At 38.5% G+C, this 17,254-nt stretch overlaps 1 pseudogene; it reads left to right on the top strand.

Annotated features, from left to right (window-relative positions):
* Positions 1 to 2,473: 2,473 nt before the first annotated feature.
* On the top strand, positions 2,474 to 4,017 carry LOC121451309 (annotated as a pseudogene).
* The last annotated feature ends 13,237 nt before the right edge of the window (positions 4,018 to 17,254 follow it).

Below are 17,254 nucleotides of genomic sequence, written 5' to 3'. Positions count from 1 at the left end.
TTATTGAACTATATATTTCTCTTCTAGAAATAGATTAGAGAAGATATCAGACTATGAAAGGATCTCCATTGATAGGATCAGGATACTAAAAATGACCATCTTACCAAAAGTAATCTACAGATTCAATTAAAATTCCAGAGCAATTCTTGCAAGAACAATACTCAACTTCATATGGAAAAAAGAAAAAGCCCAGGATAGCTGTAGCAATCCTGAAAAAAAAAAAAACCTTCTGGCAGTATCACCATCCCTGATTTCTAGCTTTACTACAAGAAGTATAGTAATAGAAACTGCATGATGTTGCCATAAAAACAGACAGGTGGATAAATGGAACTGAATGCAAGACCCAGACACAAATCTACATACCTATGGACACTTGATTTTCAACAAAGATGAAATTATACAATGAAAAAAAAGAAAGCATCTTTGACAAATGATTTTGTTATAACTGGATGTTGGCATGTAAAAGAATACAAACAGATTCATACTTATTACCCTGTATAAAACTTAAGTTCAAGTGGATCAAATATTTCAACATAAATCCAAATACACTGAATCAGATTGAATAGAAAGTGGGAAATAACCTTGAACACACTGGCCCAGGAGACAACTACCTTAATGGAATGCCAATAGCACGGACACTAAAATTGGCAAATGGGACCTCATGAAACTGAGAAGCATCTGTAAGGCAAAGGACAATGTTAATAGAACAAAAACAGCAGCCTACAGAATGGGAAAAGATCTTCACCAACCCCATATTTGACAGAGTGCTAATTTCCAAACTATATTTTAAAAAACTCAAGAAACTAGACATCAACAAACCAAATCATCCAACTCAAAAATCATAGGGATCTAAGCGGATAATTCTCAACAGAAGAATCTTATATGCACAAGAAAAGTTTTTCAGAAATATTCAATATCCTTAGTCCTCCGTGAAAATGCAAACCAAAATTACCCTGAGATTCTTTTTACACCTGTCAAAATGGCTAAGATCAAAAGCACAAGTAACAGCTCATACTCAAGAGGATGTAGAGCAAGAGGAACACTCTTCTATTGCTGGTGGGAGTGCAAACTTATAGTCACTTTGGAAATCAATATGACAGTTTCTTAGAAGAATGGGACTACATCTATCTCAAGACCCAGCTATACCACTCTTGAGCATATACCCAAAGGATGCCACAAAGACACTTGCTCAACCTTGTTCATAGCGGGTTTATTAACAATAGCTACAAAATGGAAACAACCTAGGTGTGCCTTGACCATAGATGGGACTTCATTTATCTCAAGACTCATCTATCTCAAGACTGAAAAAAAAATCAATCAAATGATTCCAAATGACATTCTGCTGTCCTCATAAACTGGTGCCTATCCCAATAGTCACCAGAGAGGCTTCATCCAGCAACTGATGCAGAGACCCACAGTCAAACATTCAGCAGAGCTCAGAAGATCCTAAGGAAGAAAGGGAGGAAGAACTGTAGGAGCCAGAAGCATCAAAAACACCACAAGAAAAAATCACAGAGTCAACTAACCTGGACTCATGGTGGCTCAAACAGACTGAACCAACAAATAGGTAGCCTTCACAGGACTAACCTCAGCCCTCTGCATATATGTTACAGTTTTCTGAGTTGGTCTTCTTGTGGGACTACTAATAGAGGGAGAAGGAACTATCTCTGACTTCTATATTGACTTTTGGGACCCGATTCCTCAAACTGGGATGCCCTGCCAAGCCTTAATACATGGGGAGGCACTTAGTCTTACTACACTTTGATATGCCATGTTTGGTTGATATCCATAGGAGACCTTCCCTTTTCTGAATAGAAGGTGAATTGAAAAGATTATAAGAGTCAGAGATAGTAGGTGTCTGTAGTGAAACAATATTTGCTGGGCATGAGTAGACTGTTGCACACATGAACTTATAGGGCTTTAACTGTGTGCACTGCACAAGACATGCATAGGATCAGGCCAGGCAAAATCTCAGCACTGATGACAAAGTAGCTGATGAGGCCCACTGCCATCTGAGGAGCTATTGGTAACAGATGGCTTCTAGGGAGGAGAAAGTGAGTTTTCTTCAGGGATATTGACCCTGGGAAGTTTCCCATGCTAATGTAGATGATTCCACACAGACAGCACTAAATGGACTGAATAGGTATTAAAAGATAGACAGAAAGAGAGATATAGGCAAAGGGAGAAGGAGGGAGGGTAGAAGGTGGGAGGGAAGGAGGGAGAGAAGGAAGGAAGAAGAGAGAGAGGGAAGAAATGAAGTTTGGAATGAGCTGTGGGAGTGGTAATAGAGGAATATTATCAGGGAGGAAACACATTATATACGCATATATTCTATTTTTAAGTACAATAACTAATTTTAAAAACTAGATGTCCCAGTAATGGTCACAGTTCATAGGTTGTTTTTAGACACTGGGATTATAAAAGTTAGCAAGACAGGACCCAGGAGGTCCTGGTCTGATATGCATTTGTCATCATGGTTCATTTAGGAAAGGTATCAGAAGACAAAGTATACTATTCTTCCTTTGACAATGATGTTAAAGATGCAAAGACATGTGAAAGTAATTTAGTTTTTGACAAGCAAAATAATGACATTAAGGAAAAAATTGATATTGACACCAAAAATGTAAACTTGAAATTTGAAATACAATAAGATGACATTAAAGAGAGAATAATAATGCAGAAAGTGTGAATTTGAAATTTGGAACACAAACATAGGAAAATTACCTTACTCAGAAAGGAAGTGAAAGAAAAGCTCACCTGTCCTCAAAGGAGCACCATGTAGAAAACGATCCTACACAAATAAGAAGTTCCTCATTGTTGATCCCCATGTTGAAATTCCTCAAGATCAAAAAAAAAATGTGATGCTAAAAATGAACACAAATTACAATTATCTGTTCTAAATAGAAAAATAGAATTACTAAAATTGTAAAAAAAAATGAGGATGATTATTACAAAGATGAGTGCCAGTCAACTAAACCCTCTAATAAGTTTTAAAAAATAAATAAAAACATAGTATAAAATCAGTTTCTCCTCTTCTTTGTCTTTCTCATCTTGGAGGACCAAGTTCAGGCTACTCAGATACAGAGTTTGATGTCCATAAATCTGATTCATGTTCATCCCCAAGGATACATGGTTCTGGTGTAACCCTCTTGTCACCACAACAGAAATGTAAATCAGGAAGAAAATCAGCAGGTACATAGCCTGCAAGTGCTAAATTAAAAAAAAATGTAACTATAAAAGGAATAAAAAAACACTGTAACATATGTAACTCCTTTGTCAACTCTAGACATCATTCTTGTTCAGTTGTTTGAATTGGATCAGAATGATCACATGATCAGAAAGTAAAAGTTAAAAGGCAAGAAAATGTGAGCCAGTATATGTATGAGGATGTGGGGGCTTTAAAAGTGACTCAATATCTCTGAAATCAGCTGAAAATAAAAAGAGCATGGGCAAAATTTTGCTCTGACATCATCAGTGGTAGATACAGATCTAGATCTTAGAACCAAACAAAAAGTCTTACATAACACAATGGACCTTAATCAGCTGTTGAAAACTTTTCTGCAATTAGATTGGGACAACAAAAACATCACTTTGCTCAGCCTTCAGTAATTCCTAGGAAAAACTACTCTTTCACAGGAGAAGAGGTGAGACAGACAAATCAGGAAAATCAGAGGCTTTTGAAAGAACTGTCAAAACAGGCTGAAAAAACAGGAAGCAAAAGTCCAATTTCCAGAAGATCTGTTGAACTTTCCTGTAAGTTGTATTGTAGTGCTATCAACAGACAAAAGGAAGAGCAAAGAATTGAAAGAGAAAATTTAGATTTATTGAAATAGCTTAAAGCTGGGAGGCCAACAGTCGGCATGAAACAATCTGAACAGCTCATGTACTATCATCAAGATATGGGTTATCTAAACTCCTTCACCATCCATTAGATGAGTGAGATCTACTCTGGGCCATTATAGCTCACTGAGAGGAGCTTCCAGGACATCCCGTGCCACCTGTCTTCTCAACTGTTAGACTAATGGATCAGTGCTGGACATATACAGTGGCTTTTTTGCTAAAATCAAAACCTCCAAATGTTCATAATGCTTGACTGTAAAATCCTTTTTTATGGTATATATTGTTTGCCCCGTTTTAACAACATGTTTTATGCATTACTCTAACTCTTTGCAAACATCTGTAGTGCATTTTTCAACTATACAACAATGAGTGTAATTAATAGTTATTCAGTGCAAAACTGTTATCAAAAGGCTCTTCTGTAAAATCAGTGTTTCATATGGCAGCATATTTATAGGAGCTATATGTGCATTTAATAGAAACAGATGTGCTTGAATATTTTCTCAAAATAGAAATATACTTATTATGTTGACCAAACAGCAGTGATAATAATCCTTGTAGAAGCAAGACACTCCTCTATTTCTTACTCTATTATTTTCAGTTATTGGAACAATAAACTTAAGCACCTCATGCTTCTGTTGCTTCAGAATATCTGCAACGTGAGTCATTTGATTATGTGTTACTCTTCCTATGAAGAAATTTGTTTTCATGTCTGAGCTGATTTCAATTTGATGAAGAGGGTGAGCAGCTTGAACTCATGCAATTCTTGGTTCACCAAAGGTGTTTCTCTGTAAGATTGTCCATTCCAAACTACTTCACACTGTGAATAATATAGGTTCACTTTACAAGCCCGTGGTTTATACTTTTATAAGGATTCTGCAAAAAGAGGTGCCTTTAAAATCCTACTTTCTTGTGACTCGTTTGTATACAGATCATTTGCATCATAAACAAAAGCAAGTATTTGTTGGACCATCAACAAAACTCCCAGCTCAAAAAGCCAAGAAGCAAACCCCCGGGTATGTTAGAGAGTGTCTGAAATGATACTGTTAGTGTGAGTGCTGTAATTGTGTATTTATTGTAGTAAAAGAAGGCTTAGAGTAAGGAAAAAATGTTTCAGATAAACCATATGTAACCAAGAAAGAAACTAATTACACATTAGTTAAAGTTACTGCCTTAATATTAATGAATTTTCTTGGTTTTATCTGATTTAACTGAATCCTAGAAGCACCATTCTTACCAATCTCACATTTAAAGGCCTACTTATCCTGATGGAATTATTACTAACACTGTTAATCCCACTAGTTGAGAATAAGACCACTACCACAATTAAAAGCCAAATTTGAAGCAAGCTTCAAAAGAGGGGCTCTGGCCAGGTCCATCTCTGGATTTCTAGAAGATGCCCCTAACTCAAGTTTTGTGAGGGCTTAAGAAGGAAAACCCATAATCCATTGCATCTTCCATGAGGTCCAATTAGGGGCAAGCATACATGTTGATGTACCTCCAGACTTCAGTCAATCATAGGCAAGTGTACAGCTTGGCCTGTTTCCTGCCTATGAACCTCTCTACCTGTGATCAAACACAGCCAGTCCAGTTGGACCAAACAAACTTTTTTAAGGGAGTAAAAAAACATGTGGTTTTTATGTTCCATAAAAGAATATCCTTGAGAATTTCAGGTACTAGCTGTCCTTGGGCAAAAATCCTGCAGATCAAAGGCATTTTTGTTTCATGGACTTCTTAGGTGTAGTAATTAAACCTGAAATGTACCTTTGGCACTCAACACACATGACACATAGGTGTGTTATGCCCAGATCACAGAGTCCCCCAAAGTCAACTAGAAGACTGAGTCCTGTAGTAAAAGCAAAGAGCCCTTATTTAAACTTAAGCTTGAACTCTCCTGCTGTCCAACCAACTGGTTGAAAGCAGAGAGGGCCAAATTCGGTTGGGGTAGGGTTTCTGATCAGAGTAGAGGTTGGGGTGAGGAGATTTCCAGAGTTCAGGATCCTAATTGACTGACTTTTGTCTGGGGTCTTGGCAAAGGAGAATAGATGAGTCCTGGGCTCAGGGACATCTGGTGGTGTGAGTATAATTGTCTATCCTGTTCCTTTAAGAGAAAAGCCCTACCCATTCCTTCCCCCATCTGCTGAGGCAAGCAGGTCTTCTTTCTGCTTCCAGCCTGAGTTTTTTACATTCCATCTTTCTTCTGAAGAGGTAGCTGCCACCATGGCTCCTCTCCTCCCCCCTTCTACCCATCTCTCTCTCTCTCTCTGCCTCTCTCTGCTCTTCCTCCTTCTTCCCTTCCCCCTTTCCCCTTCCCTTCAATAACCCACTAAATAAATATCCACCCTCACCCTGCGTGGTTGCCTATCCATCTCTATCTCTCACCTGCCACACAGCTCCCTGCCTAGGACTTGCTGCTCCTCCTTGCCTGCTGCTCGTTTGGTGCCACTTGGGGAACAGTGCCATTTTAATTTTACCATAACAGTGAGGACCTGACTTTGCGAATTCTATTATAAAGAAGAGGCTTCAGGTTAAGTCATAGAATGAGTGGAGACTGATCTCAGCTCCAGAAATTTGCTATAATAGCAGAATTTAAACAGATACCCAGAAAATAGCGAATTAAGGAGTTAGGGAGCAGGGCCGTAAAATTTAACGAGGTCCAGATATTCCAAGGAGGCCTCCTGTCCTTTAAGATACCTTGTCAGTTATTAATGGCTCTTTGTTAGAATTTTCATGCTCAAAAACTGACCAATGGCTTCAGAAACCTTACCCTATACCCTCCTTACCCAATCCCAAGATGACAGGACAAGAACTTCCCTTTAAAAATTTAAAGAATTTCCTCTTTAAAAATTCTCCACATTCCCGGGCTCAGAACTGCACTTCCATCACCTACTGCATCGGAGTGGTGAAGGTGTAGTCCAAACCCAAGTTTTAATATTAAAAATCCTCTTGCATTACATTGGAATCTGGTTCCCTAAAGTTTCTTTTGGGGGATAATTAACTTGGACACAATGGTGGTCTTATCTAATTTTATCTAATGATTGGAATTCAGGTACTTCCCTTTAGATGTTGGCCTTCCCTGAGCACATCAGTTATGACTTTTCCTGGAACCCAGTGCTGCCTGCCATGGCAGCCATGTAGCCTGGGTCCCACGTGTGGCCAGGTGGCCCTGGGCTCCACAGGTGGAGTATAGTCAGCTATGTATACTAGAATATTTTTCTATCAATTTATAGGCTGTTGTTTTATAGAACAAAGTCTATTTCATAAGCATAACATTTTCATTACCGGTCTTGTCAATACACCTTTAGGACATAAAAATAAGTTTCATATTCAATGACGTTTTCCTTAAAATATGGATTTTCCCTAGCACGGTGAGAACTTTCTGATTTCAGTCCTCCGGTATTGTAGCACATGTACTACACTTACTTCACTTCATTAGCAGGGAGGCCAACTGCACTTTATTTACCCAGTGCCAGGTCAGACATTGACTTTCTTAATTTAATAGATTGTGTTTTAGAGCAGCAAAGATCAAGAATGGTGAGGCTAAAGAAATTGTTGAGTACATACACATAAACATGCTAGGTGTGTATACACCACACACACATACAAACCACAGGGGAATGGAATACAACATGACAGTGTTTTTTGCTGCTTTGGGGGAGCTATAACATTCTTTGACAATTTGTTCTTAGTTCTAGTGAGCAAGATTTTATATCTGCTTTATATAACCTTCAGCTATACAAAGGTTTTATTTTGTATCAGCTTTTAAACATTGAACTTTTGAGTTTTTTATAACAACTTAAATTTAAACTGCAACATTTTGGCATTTGCCCAATAGTAAGTTAATCAGATTTTTAAACAGATTTTTGAGGGGGAAAATGTGTATATTTAAAACCTTTTATGTTCACAGTGGCATTATCTTATGAGTACAATTTATTTGGTTTCTCCAAGTTTCATAGATAAAGCTGTACCTTGATTTTAAATGCTAATTTCTACCTTGGTTTTTACTATTTGAAAGAAGTTTATCTAAGTATTACTGATAACAAAGATTCAACTTCAAGTACAGTGCAACCATTTTTTAAAAACAATTTGCAATGCTGTTGTTATAGGTGTATAAATGTAAAGACTCTAAGGACAAGGGTAGAAATTTCAAAGCTAGGATTCACTGGTGTAAGCTGAGTGAAAATGGGCACAGTAAAGAAACCAAAATAGACACTCTGTGGGTGAAAAAGCAAAAGTTTATTCCAAACTGCCAAAGTGTTTTCTGGCTATCTCCTGGGAAAGCAAGGAGAAAATCAATGGAGGAAAATTTTTTTCAGGGTTAATTGGAAATGGGAGAGAAGAGGGCTTGTGGGCAGGGACTGAGGGATCCCAGAGACTAGCTTGACAAATTAGTAGGCACCACAGTCATATGTTCAGTTCATGGGAATTAGAACCCTATCTCTGGTAAGACAAAGCATGAGATGGGTTGAATGCATAGGACAAGAACGGCAAATAGGAAAACTAAAACCATATATAACCAATATTGCAGTAAATTTGTGGGGTCATGACCTATTGCAGCAATGGAATACCCAGATTAACATTCCCGTAGCCCCTAAAGCTTATGTTTCTGAGGAAAATAATACAAGATATTATAGATGATGAACACCAGCCATTCGGGCTGTACAAGAACACAAAGCAATTGCTAACCCTTCAGATGTACCAACAACCCTGTCTTTAAAATGGTTGACTAAGAAACCAATATGGGTTAAACAATGGCCAGCAACTGAGGAAAAGTTGCAGGCTTTAGAACAGCTGGTACAAGAACAATTAGAAGCTCGACATATAGAAAAATATACCAGCCCTTGGAATTCTCCTGTATTTGTTGTTAAGAAAAAAGATCTGGAAAATGGAGAATAGTGATGGATCTTAGAGCTATCAACAATGCTATTCATCCTATGGGCCCTCTGCAATCTGGAATTCCTCTGCCCTCTCTGTTACCAAAGGAATGGCCTCTCATATATATTGACTTAAAGGATTGTTTCTTCACTATACCCTTACAAGAAAAAGATAGAGAAAAGTTTGCCTTCACAGTGCCTACTTATAATAATTCTCAGCCTACTAGGAGGTACCAATGGACTATCCTCTCACAGGGAGTGCTCAGTAGCCCCACCCTGTGTCAATATTTTGTAAGTCAACCATTGGAAATAATATGTAAGCGATTTCCTAAGTCTATAATTTAGCATTATATGGATGATACTTTGCTACCTGTTTCAAACATAAATACCTTAGAAAGACTGTTTGAAGAAGTAAAGATAGTTTTACCTAAGTGGGGATTGCAGATTGCTCCTGAAAAAATACAAAGAGGAGATTCTGTCAATTATCTAGGTTATAAAATAGGTTTACAAAAATTAGAACACAAAAGGCACAAATTAGGAGAGATTGGTTATGGACTCTTAATAACTTTCAAAGATTGTTAGGAGACATCTCCAGTCTACAACCCGCTTTTGGGATAACACTTGATCTAATAATTCATTTAAACAAAGCCTTAGATGGTGATAAAGATTTATATAGTCCCAGAGAATTAAAAACTAAAGCCAAAAAGGAACTGACAATGGTCGAGGAAGAATTACAGGAGTCACATGTGGACAGGGTGAAGCCAGAGCTTAGTTGTATTCTCATATTGCCTTCCAGAATTTCTCCCACAGGGATTCTAATGCAGAGGGATGATATTATCTTAGAATGGATCTTTTTTGCCACATAAATCAAGTAAAAAATTAAAAACTTATGTAGAAAAGGTCTCTGAATTAATTATAAAAAGTAAATTGAGACTTCGTCAACTAGCAGGCATAGACCCAGCAGAAATTATAGTGCCTTTCACTACTAATGAGATAAGAAAGTTATGGGAAGACAATAAACCATGGCATAGAGCTTGTGCTAATTTTTTGGGGGGAGAAATTAATAACAACTATCCCAAAAGCGATAGGCTTAACCTTATAAAGAGAACTTCTTGGATTTTTCCTCAAATCGTAAGGGATGCTCCAATAACTGGAGCCCGTACATTTTATACTGATGCCAGTAAATCAGGGAAGGCAGGTTCCAAATCAGACAAACTGAGTAAGGTGGAAGAAAGCCCTTTTAATTCTGTCATTCTTATGGAGCTAAGGGATTTTAAAGAACCTCTTAATCTAGTTACTGGCTCACAATATGCAGAAAGAGTTATCTTGCATATTGAAACTGCTAAATTTATACCAGATGATACAGAACTGACTTCATTGTTTATACAGGTACAAGACATGATCAGGAATCGGCTTCGTCTTATGTACATAACACACATCTGATCCCATATGGGTCTGCCAGGTCCTCTAGCACAAAGTAATGCAGAAATTCATCAATTATTGATTGGAAGCATGCTGTAGGCCTCTAAATTTCATAAAAAAAATCATGTCAATAGCAAAGGTTTAAAGAAAGAGTTTTCTATAATGTGGCAACAAGCTAAGAAAATTATAAAGAGATGGCCTACTTGCTCTTTCTATAACCAAACATCACTACCTGCAGGAACTAACCCAAAGGGTACTCAAAGGAATAAAATCTGGCAGTTGGATGTGTTCCACTTTGCAGAATTTGGCAAATTAAAATATGTACATCACACAATTGACACTTATTCAGGTTTTCAGTGGGCAACTGCTCAGAAAAGTCTGATTCAGTAATTTTGCTATTCAAAGTGTTTGTATTCTCCTTTAGATGTGCGAACTCTTTTTTTTTTTAAAAGTTTGGTATCAGTCTGGACCACTTCTAAAAGCACCTCATTCGACTGAATTTTAGTATTCAAAGTGTTTGTATGCTCCTCTAGATATAAGACCTCCTCTTTAAGAAGCTTGGTACCAGTCTGTATCGTGTTTAAAAGTACCTCCGCTGACAAAAAATTGTTGGTTAAGATTGCCATGTCTTTTTTTTAGATTTCCAACTTCTTTTCTAAGAAGACTGAATTCAGTCTGTAAAGATTGCAACATTTTTCTATTGTCAAACCATACTTTTAAGAAAAAATATATAGGACAAAACCAAACCCTAGGAATAGCAGTGTAGGAGGGACGTCATATGCGTTTTGTAAGATCTCACACATGGTGTAAGCGAAAAGGCTATTGAAACCTTGGACGGTTATATTTTCTGACATAGTGCCCTTTTTAAAATCAGTAACGTATTAATTATATTTAAAAAATAATAAATCTCACCTGTGGTTTAATCAGTTGGAGTAGATGCAATAACCGTAGCCTGCCAGTAGGTGTCGCAGTGCACTTGAATTTACCTGCTTGGTTTGGATCTGAGTTTAGGTGGAATACTGAACAATATACTCAAATCAAGAAGCTTTTAGTGTAAATCACAGACCATGTGCTCTGTGAAGGTCTTTGGCTGTTTAATAGCCACACTCGACAAGTCTCCTGCTCCAGCCATGGTTGGCCCCAAAGCTTGCTTGCACTGCGATAGTGGCAGAGTGGTGGCAGGACCCAAAGCCTGAGGCTCTGAGCAGTGCAGGACAGGAGCTGTGGGAAGCCAAGGGGGGGAGTGTGCAGGACGGCCATGGGGCTTGGAGCTGGGACAGTCTATGCCCAAATGAACGCGGCGTGTCCACAGCTGGCCAGAGCTACCAGAGACTCTAGTGGCCCCACAAATCAGGCACCAGGTGTTGCAAATTAGATCAGAACGATAAATAACCAGGCCAGCTCAAGTATAACAATTACATTTTAATGGTTATAAGGGGAAACTCATGCTACTTCCTGCCCGGCTGGAGCCATGCAGAGAGTGTGCTTGGGTCCTCCCAGTTTTCCTTCCTGGGCTCCAGGTAGCCACGTATTAACTAGATGTGATGGGATGACAAGAGTTTCCACACCAGAAGTTAATGCAAGTCACTGAAATTATGGACTGGGGGGGGGGGGGGGGGGGGGATCATGTGTAAGGTATTATATTGATTTTTTTTAAAACTTGCAATGGTTTTCAATGACAATTTAAGTGAAATACATTTTAAGGTTAATTTTAGCTATCTATTCATACTTCATAGGTCCGGACCCTAGAAAATTTTAAGTAACAAATATGAGTTATATTAAGTTCTATTGGGCAGTACTGTATTAAATATTTCTCATTTATAGACATTACCCCTTCCCAGGGAGAGTCAAGACCACTCCCATAGGCTATTTAAACTGGACCCCAGAGAACAAACATGTCTTTCTGGTTTTCCTTCCCCCCTCTGTGTTTTCCCAGAGGGCCACCAGGAAGCGCTGGCATCCATTAAACCTGGGCCTTTTTCTAATTCTATTTGATTCGATCTGCTTGGATTATTGCATCAGTGGAGAGACTTACTGAGAAAAAAAAAAACAAAAAACTTTACAATAGGAGTCCATGTCCGCTTCCCCCTCACAGTGCTGATACCTCGTTAGGCTAGAACCTGTATAAGCCTTCTTTACATTGCCGCAGTCTGTGAGTTCATGTGTGTATCAGGGTTGTTATGTCTGGAGGATACTGTTTTCTCAGAGATGTTCACCACCTCTGGCTCTCTTAGTATTTCTACCTCCTTTTCTGCATAGATCCATGAGCCTTTAGAAAAGGGAGTTAATGAACATGTTCTATTAAGGGATGAGTGTTCAAGGTCTATCATTTATTGCACATTGTCCAGGTGTGGTCTCTGTGTTGTTTCCAGCCATTGCAAGAAGCTTCTCTATGGTGGGTGAGTGAGGCACTGAGCTATGGGTATAGCTGAATGTCATTAGGAGTAATGTTATTGCTGTTCAGAAGAGACTTTAATCTCACCAATAGCTTGTAATGACAATCCCCCTCCTCCAGTCTCCAGAGAGGACAATGGCAAGGCAGCTTAAGAACAAAAGGACAGCTTAGTTACTAATGCCAATTCAGGGGAAGGAGGGAAACTACCTTTCAAGTAGGCTTACAACATTCCTGCTGGTTCAAGAGAGCTGGAGGGAGCAGGAGTCAGAGCCAGAAGGTCTGCTCAGATCACGCAGACTACTGTAGGTCAGATATATCTTAAAAACGTATTTGGTGCATCTCAGTGTAAAAATATGTGCTACAAACACTGACTTCAACTCCCAGAATCACATACACACACAAAAAGATTTGCAAATTTTTAATGTTTATTGGATATATTTACTATATATGGTATTGTTTTGTATAACACTATTTTTATATAGTTATATAGTGTGTTTTTTTCAAATTTCCTATCCATGACAGTCTGTCTCTCATTTTAAAGCCACCTCATCTTTTATTCCTTTTTTTATTCCTCTAGACCCTCTCAACCTTTCTAATCCTGCAACTCAGGAATAGAGTTTTTCATGTTGTGGTGAGCTCCAACAATAAAGTTATTTTTATAGCTATAATTTTGCTACTGTTATAAATTGTAATGTAAATGCCTGCATTTTCTGATGGTGTTAGGCAACCCATATAAAAGGGTCATTTGACCCTTCACAGAGACCTCAACCCACAGATTGAGAACCACTGTTCTAGTGGGTGGTTTATTGTCTTTTAGATTTCATGCATAAAAGTACGAATACACAATAACTATCTTTCTGGATCTGGCTTATTTCATATTACACTTTTCCTCAAAATTCTGCTTTGTCAAACAACAGCAATTTATTGAGCAACAACTTTGAAGGAGGGGTTTCTTGTTCTACGTGGAAAATTCAAAACACTATGATAAAACCAGATAAGAATTCCTGCCTAGTTAGAAGACAGATTCCAAATATGTACAGTCACTACAGATGTCACTAAAAAGAAAGGAATGAAAAATAGGATAATTCAGTGACTAATAAAAATAAGAGGGTTACAGAGGGAACATGATGTGGCCACATCACAAAGGACACATGTGAATATGGGGTGTTATCAGATGACAAAGATTTTAAATCCATGAATCACCTGGTATAGGCGTGTTCCTGTAACTAGTGTAATTGAAAAATAGGGACTAAGAAAAGAAGAAAAATGGAAAAAAAAGAGGGAAGTAGTATTTTAGGGATAAGAACTCTATTTTATTTTTTATTTTCAGAATTTGCAACTTCTGTAAACAGGGAATGTTGATGCATTATGGATAGGTGGATGAATGTATGTATGTATATATGTATGTATGTATGTATATATGTATGTGTGAATAGATGAGTTTGTGGTGGTGGATGGATGGATAGATGGATGGTCGGTGGATGGATGAATGCATAGATAAGTCGATGGGGAGATGGGTGGATGAATGGACAGATGGATGAATATATGAATGAGGTAGAGGTAGGAGCATCACAAGTTTGAGGCTAGCTTGAGCTATATAGAGAAAGTCTCTCTCAAAATAACAATGTACTGCTCTTATTTTAGCATGCTTGCTGAAGTAATATATACATACAAATGAATGCATAAAGGAATGAAACAGATGAAACTTTTCAAGAAGATATAGTTGAGAAATGAAGAAGGGTTGTTCTAAAGAGGCTCTTGGAACACGTTGGGTTAAAAAATGGGCTACTTGAAGCTGGCAGTGTGGCTCAGCATGTAGAAGTGCTAGTGTGTAGGCCTGAAGACCTGAGTTCAGATCTTACAAGGCGGGAGGGGAGGACCAACTCCAGAGGGTTGTCCTCTGATACCCACAATGTATGCATGACACACACACACACCTAAACTTAAGAATATAGACAAAATCAATGAATAGGAGACATGTTTTTAAAAAATGATTGTATATATGGTAAGATTTAATTCTCAGAGATATATGTGGATGACATTTGGAGAAGGGGGCCTTTGGTAAGTAACTAGGATTGTATGAAGCTATGAGGCTGAGTTCACTCTTGCTGGTGACTTTTGTGGCTTTATAACAGGAAGAAATACTCATGCAGGCTTGCTTACTCCTTCTCATAATGTGATGCTCTATTCCATGTTAGCATTCATCAAGGTGTCCCTCAGCAGATGCAAAAACTATCCTCTGGAATATTGCTGTATTCATAACTATGAGGCATATAGGATTCTTTTGTCTATCTATCTATCTATCTATCTATCTATCTATCTATCTATCATCTATCTATTTCCCGAGGCTGTGTCTCACTATGTAGCCATGGCTGGCCTGGAACTTGCTGGAACCAGGCTGACCTCAGACTCTCAGAGATCCATGCACCTTTTCCTCCTGAGTTCTGAGATTATGTCATTATACCCGTCATAAACTTCTATAAATTATTTTATCCTAGATAGGTAGTTACATCAACAGAAACAGACTAAGACAGTGGTATCTTCATCTTTGTTGTTTTTTCTTACCTAAAGATTACTTACTTTTCTTATTCAGTATTTATGGATGGATGAACACACACAAAGAGAGAGAGAGAGAGAGAGAGAGAGAGAGAAAGAGAGAGGGAGGGAGGGAGATACCTGTTCCACTCTGTTTCTTTCTACAATGTCTCTTCTACATTAAAATTGAACTTTTATAACAGTTCTGTTCTGGTAAACACTCTCAACCCTATGTTCAGAACTCATTGCTCTTACCATCCTGTTCTTGAGCTTAGGTAAAATATGAAACCCTATGCACTATTGGTGAGGATGTAAATTAGTTCAACCCCTGTAGAACTCAGTGTGGTGGTTTTTAATAGAGAATTACTACATATACCACTCCTGTGAAAATATTCATTACAAACAGAGGTGACTTGGTTGACCTAGGAACTCCAAGATCCCAGAAATATCTGCATTTTAATGATTATTGTAGCACTGTTTTTGATAACTAAATTGAAACTAAACTAGTTATCTTATAATAGAGGAATAGGTGAAGAAAGTGTGGCTCACATACACAATGGAAGACTTTTCTCAGGCATAAGGAAGAATGAAATCATTTTGTTTTGAGGAAAGTGGATGTAACTGGGAAAATCAGATTAAGCAAATTAAGCTAATTTCAGAAAGACAAATACTGTTTTCTCTCATAGGTGGAGCCCATGTTTTATATAGATCTATAAAATCATATATGTTATATGACTTGGAAGAATAAGCAAAGATGTTTAACACAGCAGTTCTCAACCTGTGGATCACGACCTCTTTGGAGGCAGAATGAGTCTTCCACTTGGGTTGCCTAACTCCATTGGGAGAACACAGGTATTTATATTATGGTTCACAACAATAACCAAATTGCAGTTATGAATGACCAATGAAAATAACTTTCTTGTTGAAGCTCACCACACCATGAAGAACTGTATTAAAGGGCCATAGAATTAGAAAGATTGAGAACTACTAATCTAGAGGAATGAAGAGAAGGATTGAGGAATGAGGTCGCATTAAAAATGAGAGATAGAGTGTTGTGGGGAGGGAATTAGCACAACGTACAATATATAATTGTATGAAAATATTGTTATATAAAACAATACCATACACAATAAAAAATTTAAAATTTTTGTAAAGTTTTGTGTGTGTGTGCACGCTAACCGGGGCGTGTGATTCTGAGAGTTGAACTCAGTGTTTGTAGTACGCAGTTTAACACTGAGATGCATCCAATAAGTAACAGGTTTTAAAGATATATCAGACCCACAGCCTGCATGAGCTGAGCAGACATCCTGCTTCCTCCAGCTCGCTTCAGATATGGAAAACCGTGGAACCAACCTCTTTCTGATTCTCATGCCTGAGCCTGGCAGCTGATCTCACACACTCATCGGTCCCTGTCTTCTCGGGAATCCAGGGTAGGGATAGGAAAATTCTAAAAGCCAATCCGGGCCTGGGAACAGGTGAGGGCATCGTTTCCAGCCCTGCCCAGCCTTGAGGGATTAGAGCAACTGAGCATATTTGATATCAGTGGAACTCAGCCACCTGGATGCCCTCCCCTGGGAAATTAATGTCTGTGGGCCCCCAACCAGGAAGCTGGACGGTGCTCAAGAAAAGTCTCCTGCATCTTCCTGATGTGATGAATGGCCGGCCTGCAGCAGGACCACCCTGGTGGCCAGCAATGGCTGCTGGCACTGCTGGCACTGCTGGCACTGAGGTTCTTACTACCTACAGGTAAGGATTTCTTGGTGTCCTGTCCTTGGGGAAGAGGGAAATGGTGCACAGGACCCACCTTCATTCTCTCTCGGTAGGTCGTAACTGTCAGCCCTGCTGGATGTCCATTTCCAGCCAGTGCTACCACCAGCCTGTCACTTCCCCATGTCCTCAAACATCCACAAGAGCCCGCACTTCTCGCCCTTTTATCTCCTCACTCATTTATCTACTTGTTTATTGATCTTTCCTCTTTACTTATGAGCTGCATGAAAACAGAATGATAGTTTTACTCCCAGTAAATCTTCTGTAAATTTTTTTCTTATGTAGGTGGGAGTGAAAAGCATGAAGGTCAAAGGCTAACCTTTGCCGGTTTAGTTTAATCATTGGGTCTCACTGACTACAATGCCATAAATGACTGACTTGGTCATTCTACACCTCTGTGTTCTCCATTTGTAAAATATACATG

This window comes from Microtus oregoni, unplaced genomic scaffold (genome assembly GCF_018167655.1).
Source record: "Microtus oregoni isolate MIOR12 unplaced genomic scaffold, Mior012 000008F_ref0000371, whole genome shotgun sequence".
NCBI lineage: Eukaryota > Metazoa > Chordata > Mammalia > Rodentia > Cricetidae > Microtus > Microtus oregoni.
The sequence above is the reverse complement of the archived record's forward strand: the minus strand, read 5'-3'. Positions and strand labels throughout refer to the sequence as shown.